This window comes from Scyliorhinus canicula, chromosome 23, assembly GCF_902713615.1.
Source record: "Scyliorhinus canicula chromosome 23, sScyCan1.1, whole genome shotgun sequence".
Classification (NCBI taxonomy): Eukaryota; Metazoa; Chordata; class Chondrichthyes; order Carcharhiniformes; family Scyliorhinidae; genus Scyliorhinus; species Scyliorhinus canicula.
In genome coordinates, this window is record NC_052168.1 from 8,533,391 (window position 1) to 8,546,779 (window position 13,389).

The 13,389-nt window shown below is 51.3% G+C and overlaps 1 protein-coding gene across 1 annotated transcript in view; it reads right to left on the reverse strand.

The window, feature by feature from the left end:
• LOC119956593 (DNA ligase 1-like) overlaps positions 1 to 11,637 on the reverse strand; it is an 81,795-nt gene extending 70,158 nt beyond the window's left edge. The window contains exon 1 of the mRNA XM_038783924.1: positions 11,301 to 11,637. The gene's annotated coding sequence lies outside the window, so the exon portion shown is untranslated. The remainder of the gene's footprint in view (positions 1 to 11,300) is intronic.
• Between the last annotated feature and the right edge of the window lie 1,752 nt (positions 11,638 to 13,389).

A 13,389-nucleotide genomic window follows, 5' to 3' on the forward strand; every position in this document is an offset into this window, starting at 1 on the left:
CACAGTCCAAAGATGTGCAGGTTAGGTGGATTGGCCATGATAAATTGCCCTTAGTGTCCAAAATTGTCTTTAGTGTTGGGTGGGGTTACTGGGTTACGGGGATAGGGTGCAGGTGTGGGTTGGGTAGGGTGCTCTTTCAAAGAGACGGTGCAGACTCGATGGGCTGAATGGCCTCCTTCTGCACTGTAAATTCTGTAAATGAAAAGTTGTTAACAAATTACTTTAGTGTGCTTGTGTGTGTGTAGACACGGATATGTTTTTGTGTGTGTTCATGTGTGTGTTCATGTGTGTCTAGAATAGAATCCCCAGAGTGCAGAAGGAGGCCATTTGACCCTATCGAGTCTGCACCGACCCGTCAAAACAGCCCCCTACCTAGGCCCACTCCCCATCCCAACAACCTCATCCAACCTGGACACTAAGGACAATTTATCACGGCCAATCCACCAAACCTGCACATCTTTGGACTGTGGGAGAAAACTGGAGCACCCGGAGGAAACCTACGCAGACAGGGGGAGAACGTACAGACTCCACAGTCGCCCGAGATTGGAATCGAACCCGGGTCCCTGGTGCCGTGAGGCAGCAGTGCTAACCGCTGTGCCGCCCACTTGTGTGTGTGTGTGCATGTTTGTGCGTGTGTATTTTTTGTGCATGTGTATGTGTATACATGTTTGTATGTGTGTGCGCATTTATGTGCATGTGTGTGTTTTGTGTGTGTCCATGTATGTGCATTTATGTTTGTACTTGTATGTGTCTTTGTGAGTGTACATGTTTGTGCGTGTGTTTTTGTGTGTGATTATGTGTAATACACGTTTGTGCATGTGTGGTTTTGTGTGTCTGTGTTTGTAAGCATGCTTCTGTACTTTTTAAAATTCATTCAAGGGATGTGGGTGTCACTGGCTAGTCCAGCTTTTATTGCCCATCCCTAATTGCCCTGGAGAAGGTGGTGGTGAGCTGCCTGTGTTGTAGCTGTACTGGAACAGCTTAGCTATGGGCGCGGCAAGTTCTTGAGCACAAGTCTTCAGTACTATTGCCAGAATGTTGTCAGGGCCCAGAGCCTTTGCAGCGTCCAGTGCCTTCAGCATGCATGCGATCATGTGTGTGTATATGTGTTTACATGTGCATACATGTTTGCGCATGCAGTATTTTTGTGTGTGCATGTTTCTGCGTGCATGCAAGTGTGCATTTTATGTGTGTGTCCGTGGTTATGTAAATCTGTGTGTACCCGTTTGGGCATAATAATAATATTAATAATAATTATTGTCACAAGTAGGCTTACATTAACACTGCAATGAAGTTACTGTGAAACGCCCCTAGTCGCCACATTCCGGCGCCTGTTCGGGTACACGGAGGGAGAATTCAGAATGTCCAATTCACCTAACAGCACGTCTTTCAGGACTTGTGGGAGGAAACTGGAGCACCCGGAGGAAACCCACGCAGACACGGGGAGAACGTGCAGACTCCGCACAGACAGTGACCCAAGCCGGGAATCGAACCCGGGTCCCTGGCGCTGTGAAGCCAACAGTGCTAGCTACTGTGCCGCCCATATCCGGGCTTACGTGCCTAGTCGGATGTACATGTGTGTGCTTGTGAGTGCCTGCATGTTTGTGCGTGCGGGTCAGCACATGTGTTTGTGTGAATGTGCTTGTGCACATGTGTGAATGCGTTTGTGCACATGTGTGAATGTGTTTGTGCACATGTGTGAATGTGTCACCCGGCACTTGAAAATCGTGCCTGCGATCAAAGTCCACATTCGCTTGCACAGAACGACCAGCTAAACGCGAGCGGGCGAATCCCTTTTTAGAGAGCGGGGGAAAAAAAGAGAGTACAAAATTGCGGGGCGGGGGGGGGGGGGGGGGGGAGGAATTGAAAATAAACATCTTGCAAAGAATTGTGAGTGAAAATGGTCATTATTGAAAGGATGAGGAAAGCGCTCTTGATGAAACAATACGCAGTGCCAACACCTCACTGTGTCTCCGGCTACAGAATCGCTCCCTCGGCACTCAGACAGTTAATAATTGAAATTCTCAACGCAGACTCCATGTCAGGGGTCCGAGATTTATCAAAGGGGCTCACGTGCCGAATTGCGTCAGCAGCTCCCCCTTGAGAGCTTCAAATGTTCTATAAACAGAATAGAAAGAGTCGATACTGCCCCGAGGCATCTCGGTCTGAGGGTTTTATATAGACAGAAAGGTACCAAAAATAGCAATGTGGCTTCAGACGACAGGTTGTGAAGAGGCAGACAGACAGAGAGAGAGACACACAGACAGATAGACAGACAGATAGGCAGACGGAGAGAGAAATGTGTGGACAAAGCCAAGAGAGAGAGAGAGAACCTGGCGCGAAGCTGAATGCCATCCACGGTCATGAATAAAAAGCAAAGGTTCATTCTTAAAAATCTGACACAGAGAGGCAGACCTCAATGAAAGAATTAGCCATTCAGTGTTCATTCATTCCCTCATAAGCTTTTCTTAATCCTGTTTTCCTGCTACCTCCTCTCCTCTCCCTTTGTCTCGTGCACATCCACAGCCTCTCTCCTTTTGCCTGCTTCTTTGTCCTTTGGCCCAATTATTTGTCGTCGCCTCCTCTCTGTGTGCCTCTTTTACATTTCCCTGCTCACCCCCTTGTCTCCCCTTTTTATTCTGTCTTTATGCCTTCCCTCTATCCTTTTCTCTGTTTCCAATCACTGACCGCCTCGCCTCCCTGGGTATCACCTTTTTCCTTTTCTTGCTCTCTCTTTTTCTTTCTGCCTTTGTTCTCTCTCTCATTCGCGAATAGCCGGGTGGGGTTGCAAGCGCCCATCAGTAAAATGTGTGTTTACCAAAAAAAAAGGGTTCCCCGCGGTTAAAGTCACCAACTCGGGTTGGACGTACCCCTGGAGCTTCTTGTCACAACCCGCACCTGCTCGGGACTTACCATAGAACCACTGCATCCCGACAATGCGAGAGGAGGCCCTTCGGCCCGTCAGGTCTGCACCGGCCCTCTGAAAGAGCACCCCGCCTAGGCCCAGTCCCCAGCTCTCTTCCACCTCACCTGCACATCCCTGCACACGAAGGAGCAATTTTATCACGGACAATCCACCTAACCCGAAACTCTTTGGAAGGTGGGAGCACCCGGAGGAGACCCACGCAGACACAGGGAGAACGTGCAAACTCCACACAGACAGTGACCCAAGCCGGGAATCGAACCTGGGACCCTGGTGCTGGGAGTCAGCAGTGCTAACCACTGTTGCTGGGGGGGTTGATTATATTCCCTGTGTCCCTTGCGGAACATGGGCTTCCCCGCTAAGGGGGTGAGGGTGTTGCTCTGTTTATTTGCTATAAATATAGCAGTCAATATGGTCGCCTTCCTTAATCCTAATTATGTTTACTTTCAGAGTCTTTCGATACTGCCACGAGGTTCAAACCCGAATACCGATCAAAGAGCCAATACACCAGTTAATTAGTTCAAAGTCAATACTACTTTATTTACACACACAGTAAGATCTACTCATGCACAACAGTACTACAAACTAAACTATCTCTAACGCTAACGCCTATACTTAACTTCGGGTGCCCACTCAGGGGCTGGTTTAGCTCACAAGGCTAAATCGCTGGCTTATAAAGCAGACCAAGCAGGCCAGCAGCACGGTTCGATTCCCATACCAGCCTCCCCGGACAGGCGCCGGAATGTGGCGACTAGGGGCTTTTCACAGTAACTTCATTGAAGCCTACTCGTGACAATAAGTGATTTTCAATTTCACTCAGTCAGAGGAACAATGGCCGTTGTTCGGATTTGAGGCTGTTGGGTTCAAAGAGATACAGGAGAACAGCTAAGGTCGTCCGTCTGGTAGCGAGCGTTGACCTTGGACTTACTGTTTCTGGTGATGCTGGTGGACGGGTCTGAGGGGGTGCTGTGTTACTGAGGGTGTGCTGCGTTACTGAGGGTGTGCTGCGTTACTGAGGGTGTGCTGTGTTACTGAGGGTGTGCTGCGTTACTGAGGGTGTGCTGTGTTACTGAGGGTGTGCTGTGTAACTGAGGGTGTGCTGTGTAAGTGAGGGTGTGCTGTGTAACTGAGGGTGTGCTGCGTTACTGATGGTGTGCAGCGTTACTGAGGGTGTGCTGCGGTACTGACTGAGGGTGTGCTGCGTTACTGATGGTGTGCAGCGTTACTGAGGGTGTGCTGCGTTACTGAGGGTGTGCTGTGTTACTGAGGGTGTGCTGTGTAACTGAGGGTGTGCTGTGTTACTGAGGGTGTGCTGTGTAACTGAGGGTGTGCTGTGTTACTGAGGGTGTGCTGCGTTACTGAGGGTGTGCTGTGTAACTGAGGGTGTGCTGAGTTACTGAGGGTGTGCAGTGTAACTGAGGGTGTGCTGTGTTACTGAGGGTGTGCTGTGTTACTGAGGGTGTGCTGCGATACTGAGGGTGTGCTGCGTTACTAAGGGTGTGCAGTGTAACTGAGGGTGTGCTGTGTAACTGAGGGTGTGCTGTGTTACTGAGGGTGTGCTGCGTTACTGAGGGTGTGCTGTGTAACTGAGGGTGTGCTGAGTTACTGAGGGTGTGCTGCGATACTGAGGGTGTGCTGCGTTACTGAGGGTGTGCAGTGTAACTGAGGGTGTGCTGCGTTACTGAAGGTGTGCTGCGTTACTGAGGGTGTGCTGTGTAACTGAGGGTGTGCTGTGTTACTGAGGGTGTGCTGTGTTACTGAGGGTGTGCTGCGTTACTGAGGGTGTGCTGTGTAACTGAGGGTGTGCTGTGTTACTGAGGATGTGCTGCGTTACTGAGGGTGTGCTGTGTTACTGAGGATGTGCTGCGTTACTGAGGGTGTGCTGTGTTACTGAGGATGTGCTGCGTTACTGAGGGTGTGCTGTGTAACTGAGGGTGTGCTGCGTTACTGAGGGTGTGCTGTGTTACTGAGGATGTGCTGCGTTACTGAGGGTGTGCTGTGTAACTGAGGGTGTGCTGCGGTACTGAGGGTGTGCTGTGTAACTGAGGGTGTGCTGTGTTACTGAGGATGTGCTGCGTTACTGAGGGTGTGCTGTGTTACTGAGGGTGTGCTGTGTTACTGAGGGTGTGATGGAACCATCAATTCACTAGACACGTGCTTTAAGATATGAACAGTGGTTTTAATCTACTTACAACAGAGCCAGCCTGTTCCACGTTGAACTCTCGATGAACTGAACGACTGGCTCTGAGCATTGGTATTTATACAGCAGTCCAGGGGGAGGAGTCGTGGGCGCCTTGGCGATGTCCTCCTTGATGCAGTTGAAGGCCTGGCGTGCCTCAGCTGACAGGGAAATAGTGTGGCTTAAAGAGTGGGTGGGCTTTGTCCGCATATTGAGGGACCCACTGGGCGTAGTAGGAAAAGAAATCCAAGCACCGTTTGAGGGCCTTGGGAAAATGAGGGAGGGGGAGTTCTAAGTTCTAATGGGCGCATACGGTCCGGGTCTGGGCCCAGGACTCCGTTTTCCACGACATAGCCGAGGAAGGCTAGACTGGTTGTGCGGAAAAGTGTGGTTTAATTTCTGAGCCCTCTGGAGAAAACGGTAGAGGTTTGTGTTGTGGTCCTGCTGGTCATAACCGCAGATGGTGACATTGTCCAAGTACGGAAACATGGCCCGCAGCCCGTACTGGTCCACCATTCGGTCCATTGCTCGTTGGAACACCGAAACCCCGTTAGTGACGCCGAAGGGGACCCGGAGGAAATGGAAGAGGTGGCCATCGGTCTCGAATGCCGTGTAGTGGCGGTCCTCTGGGCGGATTGGGAGCTGGTGGTATGCAGACTTCAGATCCACCGTGGAAAAGAGCCAGTACAGGGCGATCTGGTTTACCATGTCTGCAATCCTGGGGAGGGGATACGCGTCAAGGAACGTAAATCTATTTATGGTCTGACTATAGTTGACAACCATACGGAATTTTTCCCCGGTCCTCACGACCACCACCTGAGCTCTCCAGGGACTATTGCTGGCCTCTATGATCGCCTCACTGAGAAGCTTTTGGACCTCCGATCTGATGAGCACCCTATCCTGCAGGCTGTACCGCCTGCTGCGAGTGGCTACGGGTCTTGTGTGAGATTGGCAAAGAGGGGAGGGGGGGGAGATTCGCAGCGTGGCGAGGCTGCAGATAGTGAGTGGGGGCAGGGGCCCGCCGAAGCTGAGGGTGAGGCTCTTAAGGTTACATTGAAAGTCTAGGCCTAATAAGAGTGGCGCGCAGAGTTCGGGCAAGACGTAGAGTTGAAATTTTGCATAGCTAGCGCCTCGGATTGTGAGTGTCGCGGAGGTGCGCCCCTGGATCTGGACAGAGTGGGAGCCTGAAGCGATAGAGATAGTTTGCCGCACGGGAAAAACGAGGAGCGAACAGCGTCTTACCAGGTCTGGGTGTATGAAGCTCTCAGTACTCACGGAGTTGAAAAGGCATGGCGTGCTGTACCCATTGATTTGGACCTCTGCCATCGACTTTCGCAGATGCTTCGGGCGTGATTGGTCCAGAGTGACTGTGCTGAGCTGCGGGTAGTCAGCGGCTCGATCAGCTGTGCTGGAGTGGCCCCGTGATGACTGCCCTCTGAGTTCGTAGTCGTCGAGGTGAGTTTCAGAGTTTGGAGTGTTGGATCCCAAGATGGCCGCCCCCATGAGTCACACATGGCCGGCCGCATGGAGGACGATTGCCAAGATGGCCGCCCCCATGAGTCGCACATGGCCGGCCGCATGGAGGACGATTGCCAAGATGGCCGCCCCCATGAGTCGCACATGTCGGGTGGGGGCGGATTCGGCATACAGGCTGCAGCATTACAGGGCCTGCGGGCCTGTGAATTCAGGGAACGAGTGCTTTGAGCCGTGGGAGGGTTAGAGGCTGGGGCTGAGGCTAGTGTCCTTTTCGCCCACAGCTGCTGCAGGTCGCGTTGCGGGCCGGGCAGTGCTGCTGCGAGTGCTGATTCTGGCCGCAAAAGTGGCAGGCTGGGGCAGCATTGTGGCTGGGCGGCCGCACGGTGCAGGCCTGGGGGAGTCGCTGGTCGGGGGCCCATGACGGGGTCGCGAGGTCCGCGGGGAACGAGGTGAGGCTGCGGAACGAGAGGTCGTTAGTTTGTGGAATCCTGTCCCCCCAGGAGAGCAGTGGGGGCTATGGGTCATTGAATATATTCAAGGCCGAGTTAGACAAAGTTTTGAGCGACGATGGGAGATCAAACGTTTTGGGGAGAGGTAGGAAAGTGGAGTTAAATGGTACTGAATGGTAAAGCAGGCTCAAGGGGATGAATGGCCTGCACCTTCTCTTATTTCTTATGATCTTATAAGGTGTTAGAGCAGAAGTAGGCCATTCGGCCCATCGAGTCTGCTTCGCCAGGCAATGATATCGTGACTGATCTGATCATGATAATCCTCAACTCCATTTTCCCGCCTTAGCTCTGCAACCCTTGATTCCCTTTTATTGATTGTAAATCTGTCCACCTCAGTGTCATGGCGACCACGAAGGGCCATCGACAGATCTCCCCGGGTGGTTCGTGGAGTACGAGTCCCCCTGTTGAGCGGGCGGAGGCTCCAGCAATCGGAACTATCCGGCGGGAGTGTAAAACCTGCGGACCAGGCCCGTACCGACATTCCCGATGGTCTCCAGGCTGGGACGTCACCTCTGTGGCTCTTTTCGGCATCTAAATAAACTAGAGTTTGCACGAAGCTTGACCTTGCAGAGGTATTACATTGGCGACGAGGAGTAAAACCAAGCTCCCCGAACAACCTTCAGCGTGAAACAAACAACTCCCCGGTAAACAATGCAAATAGCCGTACGATATTAACGGAGGATATGCAGAGCGCATGCGTTATTTCTTTTTTTCCAAACAAATTGTGGGAGAAGAGAAGCAGAAAGTTACCCCCCTGACACTTGGGGGTCGCGGTGTTCAGCATGATTTCAAAAGCTTAACCTACCCAGAGGCCCCTGACTCAAGGCTTTTGACGAGCTCATAGACCTGGTAGGAAACCCTCATCCTCCAAAGATACCATTTTAGTCCGGTGGGAAGGACCCCGGAGGAAGCCGTCACTGAATTTCTCAGTAGGTTGCAAAAGCGGGAGGAACATTGTGAATTTGAGACCCATCCCTGAGCGAGATGCTGTGAGATAGGCTGGTGTGTGGAATAAGTAATGTCACCACTCAAAAGAAGTGACTGGCGGAGCCTAACGTAGGCCTCAAAAGGCCAATGGGAGATTCCTGTCCCTGGAGAATGCAGAGAAAGGGGCTCAGGATCTGCACGGGACACCAGCCAATAACGTCCTCGAGTCGGGAGGAGGGGTCTCTCACTAGAAAGCTTAACCTTAGATGAAGGCACCTATGGGAGTCACCCATTGTCTAACCAAAAATCCGCAGGGTCTCCCTGACAGTTGACAAAACTATGGATAGGGCGGGAGATGGGGCTTAGATGGGGTGCTCCTTCAGAAGACTCGATGGGCCGAATGGCCTCCTTCTGCACTGTAGGGATTCTATGATAACCCCAAGTGTACCAGAGATCCCGCTCCGGAGGAGAGCAAGTGCTAGCTAATAGATTACTGTAATCACACTCGAAGGGCATAACCAAGGCAATGTTAGCAGACTTGGCAAGACGTGTGTTCCCCAGGCAAGAGGCTAAGGCCAACCTGGGGCTCGTACCACGCAATATGCCCACTTCCAGACGACGGGGTGATGCAATTCAACTGTATCATTACAACTAAGGTCCCCCCAATAATGATCAGGCTACTCAGAATGGTCATCCGTTAGAAATGGGCGGCACGGTGACACGGTGGTTAGCACTGCTGCCTCACAGAGGCAGGGAGCCGGGTTCGATCCCAGCCTTGGGCCACTGTCTGTGCGGAGTCTGCATGTTCTCCCCGCGTCTGCGTGGGTTTGCTCCGGGTTCTCCGGTTTCCTCCCACACTCCAAAGATGTGCAGGTTAAGTGGATTGGCCGTGCTAAATTGCCCCTTCGTGCCCAAAAGGTTAGGTGGAGTTACTGGGTGACGGGGATAGGGTGGGGCATCTGTCTGGGTGGGGCGCTCTTTCAGAGGGTCAGTGCGGACTCGATGGGTTGAATGGCCTCCTCCACTGGAGGGATTCTATGATTCTATGTAATGGACGTAGACAAAAGAGGTGTCCGTCATTGGAGAACAGATATTCAACTGCATCCGGAGTGCAATCCTATCCAACCAGAACGCGATTAGCCACCTACACGGAGGAACCTTTACCGATCATAGCAACCACGACGACCCCAGTTATCTAGAGACAAGAGTCAGCCTGACTACCACCTATCACCGTGAGAGGGCAGGGACCACATTTTATGGGGCAAAGATTGGCCCCAGAGGATCAGACTGGATTGGCTGGTAATTTCCAGATTGGGCGTTGGAGGACTTTACGAAATGACCAGTAAATATCCTGAAGTTTTCCAAGAGAGGCTTGGAAAAATTAAAGGAGTCAGAGCCAGAATCCATGTCTACCCCGATGCCAAAAGGCTCCAGGGCGCGGCCGTTTCCACGCACGCTGCTGGAGAAAGTAGAGTTTGGGCGGCTGGAAGGTTCAGGGATAATAAAACCACGCAATTCGTGATGTGGGCCCCGTCCATCCTGAAACTGGATAAATCATTTCCGCCTCTGTGGGGATTATAACCTCACAGTGAACCAGGTCTCAAAATTGGACAGGTACCTCGCGGCACATACAGAGGACTTGTCCGCTAATCTCGTAGGTGGACAGACAAAACTAGACACAACTACCTCCAGCTCGAACTTCCCGTAAATTCATCACGAATAACACCCATAAGGGCCTGTATGAGTATGAGGGTAGCACAGTGGTTAGCACAGTTGCTTCACAGCTCCAGGGTCCCAGGTTCGCTTCCCGGCTGGGTCACTGTCTGTGTGGAGTCTGCACGTCCTCCCCGTGTGTGCGTGGGTTTCCTCCGGGTGCTCCGGTTTCCTCCCACAGTCCAAAGATGTGCGGGTTAGTTGGATTGGCCATGCTAAATTGCCCTTAGTGTCCTAAAAAGTAAGGTTAGGGGGGGGGGGGTTGTTGGGTTACGGGTATAGGGTGGATACGTGGGGTTGAGTAGGGTGATCATTGCTCGGCACAACATCGAGGGACGAAGGGCCTGTTCTGTGCTGTACTGTTCTATGTTCTAAGTTCTAAATTGCCCCCTTAATTGGAAAAATTGAATTGAGCACTCTAAATTTTAAAAAAAGGAGAAAAAAAAAGAAGAGGTCACGATGATCCTGAGCGGTGTTGACAAGGTGGATGTGGAGAGTGTCGTGTTAATCACCCTGGGGTAACACGGACTGCAACTAAATGCAGTTGTACTTGAAAGTAGACTCCAAACTTTGATGTTATTTCAATACACTTTATTGAACTTGTTAAGCAGTGCACACAATTCACTGTGGGTTTGACACTCTACTAATCTAAGCGTGCTAACTATAACTAACTAGACCAGACTGGCTCTGAGCCACGTGTAGAAGGTGCAAACTTATATATCCACCCTGACTGTCACTACAGTTGTCACCAGTGGAAAGAGGCAGAGTGTTGATGCCTCGTGTGTTTTATACTGGGAGACCACCTTCTAGTGTTCTGCCTGGTGATTGGTTGTGTTCTGTCCTGTGTGTTGATTGGCTGTACTGGGTGTCTGTCACTGCCTCATTATGTGCATGAGTGCATTTCATGACAGAGAGGATGTTTCCTCTTGTTGGAGAATCTAGAACTGGGGTAACTGTTTAAAAATAAGAGGGGGTCGTCCACTTAAGACGGATCTGAGGCAAATTTCTTTCTCTCCCAGGATCTCTCTCTGGAACTCTCTTCCTCAAAAAGAGATGGTAAGCAGAGTTTTTGAATGACTTTAAGGCAGAGCTGGATAGGTTCTTGAATAACAAGGGGTGGGAGGGGTGAAAGGTTAACGGGGTTCGGCAGGAGTGTGGGGTTGAAGTTACAATCAGATCAGCCATGATCTTATTGAATAGCGGAACAGGCTCGAGGGGCCGAGTGGCCTCCTCCTGCCCCTAGTTTGTACGTTTGTATGTTTGTTGTTCCTTGGGTTCTTCTGCTGAATTTGACAAAAAAACACTTGCGGCGCCGAGGTCCCGGGTTCGATCCCGGCTCTGGGTCACTGCCCGTGTGGAGTTTGCACATTCTCTCCGTGTTTGCGTGGGTCTCACCCCCACAGCCCAAAGATGTGCAGGATTGGCCACGCTAAATTGCCCCTTAATTGGGTACTCTAAATTGATTTTTTAAAAACCCACTCCGGAACGTAATAAAATGTGACCCGTCAAGCGACCCTTAAAATCTGATCCGGTTCACTTACGTCCTCGCGAGAGAGTAACATGCTATCCTTACCAGGCCTGGTGACTCCAGTCCCACACTAGGCTGGTTATCTTCCCGAGGCATTCTGTTGCACCGAGCCACTAGATTCCGGGAATCAAAAATAAAGTTCAGTCAACCTTTTCTGGCCAATAAATCCGAGGAAGTGAATGAAATAACCTATGATACAGCCACCGGTCTGAACACACAGTCAGATCTGCAGAGAGGAATCCTTCTGTCTCTTATTTCAGGCAGTGTCGTGCTGAAGCAGCTTAAACTACGCTGCAATTCTGTCTATAAATAGCATCCATATATTCTGGGTCACAGGACTGTCGGAGATGAGGGAAAGAAAGCATTTATAACTGCTGGTGGTGACTCTTTGCTCCATACGGTGAAGGGAGAGATTTCCCCCTGAAGCTTATGTCCATTTCACTGAATAGCATGCCAGCTTCAGTTTGCCAAGCGGTTTGGAGCTGGAGCATGGGCAGACTTGCTGTGTTACCTTACTGGGACCACCGACAGCGGGCCCCTCAAAGCGCTGGAGAGGTAACGCCAGCGGTGCCTCTCCAAGGTCCTCCAGATCTGATGGAAAGAAAGGCGGTCGAACACCTATGTCCTCTCAACAGGCCGACTTGCCCAGCATTGAGGTGCTAACCACTTAGAACCAGCTCGGCTGGGCAGGACATAATCAGAATAATATTTATTGTCACAATTAAACTTACATTAACACCGCAATGAAGTTACTGTGAAAATCAATTCAGTGGTCTGGACAGGTGGTTTGTGATGCAGAACAAGGCCAGCAACGTGGGTTCAATTCCCGTACCGGCTGAGAATTCTGAATTCTCCCTCAGTGTACCCAAACAGGAGCCAGAATGTGGCGACTAGGAGCTTTCCACAGTAACCTCATTGCAGTGTTAATGTAAGCCTACTTCTGACAATAAAGGTTAAAAAAACTCCCCTCGTCGCCACATTCCGGCACCTGCTTCGGTACACAGAGGGAGAATTCAGAATGTCCAAATTACCTAACAGCACGTCTTTCGGGGCTTGTGGGAGGAAACCGGAGCACCCGGAGGAAACCCACGCAGACACAGGGAGAACGTGCAGACTCCGCACGGACAGTGACCCAAGCCGGGAATCGAACCTGGGACCCTGGAGCTGTGAAGCAACAGTGCTAACCACTGCGCTACAAGATGCAAGAACTCGCCAAGGACCCTTATGCAGCACCTTCCAAACCCATGACCACCACTATCTAGAAGGACAAGGGCAGCAGATGCCTGGGAACCCCACCACCTGGAGGTTCCCCTCCAAGTCACTCACCATCCTGATTTGGAAATGCATTGGCCGTTCCTTCACTGTCGCTGGGGCGAAATCCTGGAACTCCCTCCCTCACAGCGCTGTGGGTGGGTACCTACACCTCAGGGACTGCAGTGGTTCAAGAAGGCAGCTTGCCAGCACCTTTTGAAGGGCAACTGGGGATGGACAACAATTGCTGGCCTAACCAGCGAAGGCCACATCCTGTGAAAAAATTAATAAAAATCAAATGTAAATGCACGAACGAACTGGGCGCATGATTCAGTCGATTCTCCGCCCAATCGCCAATTACGATATCGGCATCGGGCAATGGAGAATCCCGCCGTATATGTTTCAATGATCTAGGTGTGCCCACTGTGCGATTTGGCAGAGTGTTCTCGGATGTTGACCCAGCGACAGTGAATGTAAAGTGTTTTTCAAAATTGGGATGATTGGAGGGGAACTTGGAGATGGCAGCCTTCCCTTGCATGTGTTTCCCATGTTTCCTAAAACAGGGCTTTAGCGAGGCCACATCTGGAATACTGGGCGCAGTTTTGGTCTCCACATTTGAGAAAGGACAATGCTTCCTCCGGACGTGCCATACCACGAGGCCACCGATCTACCAGCAATCCTGCCAACCTCTGCGACCACCGCATTGGCGGCAGTCCCGCCTATCCAAGTGCAGGCGGCCCCTGATCCACCCTTGAGGCGGCCAACCAGAATTCGACGCCCGTCACAAAGACTAAACTTATAGACCGAACGTTTGCACAATTTTGTTACCTCATCGTTTTGACCTCTGTAAATATCGTTTTTACCGTTTCATCTACCTATATCT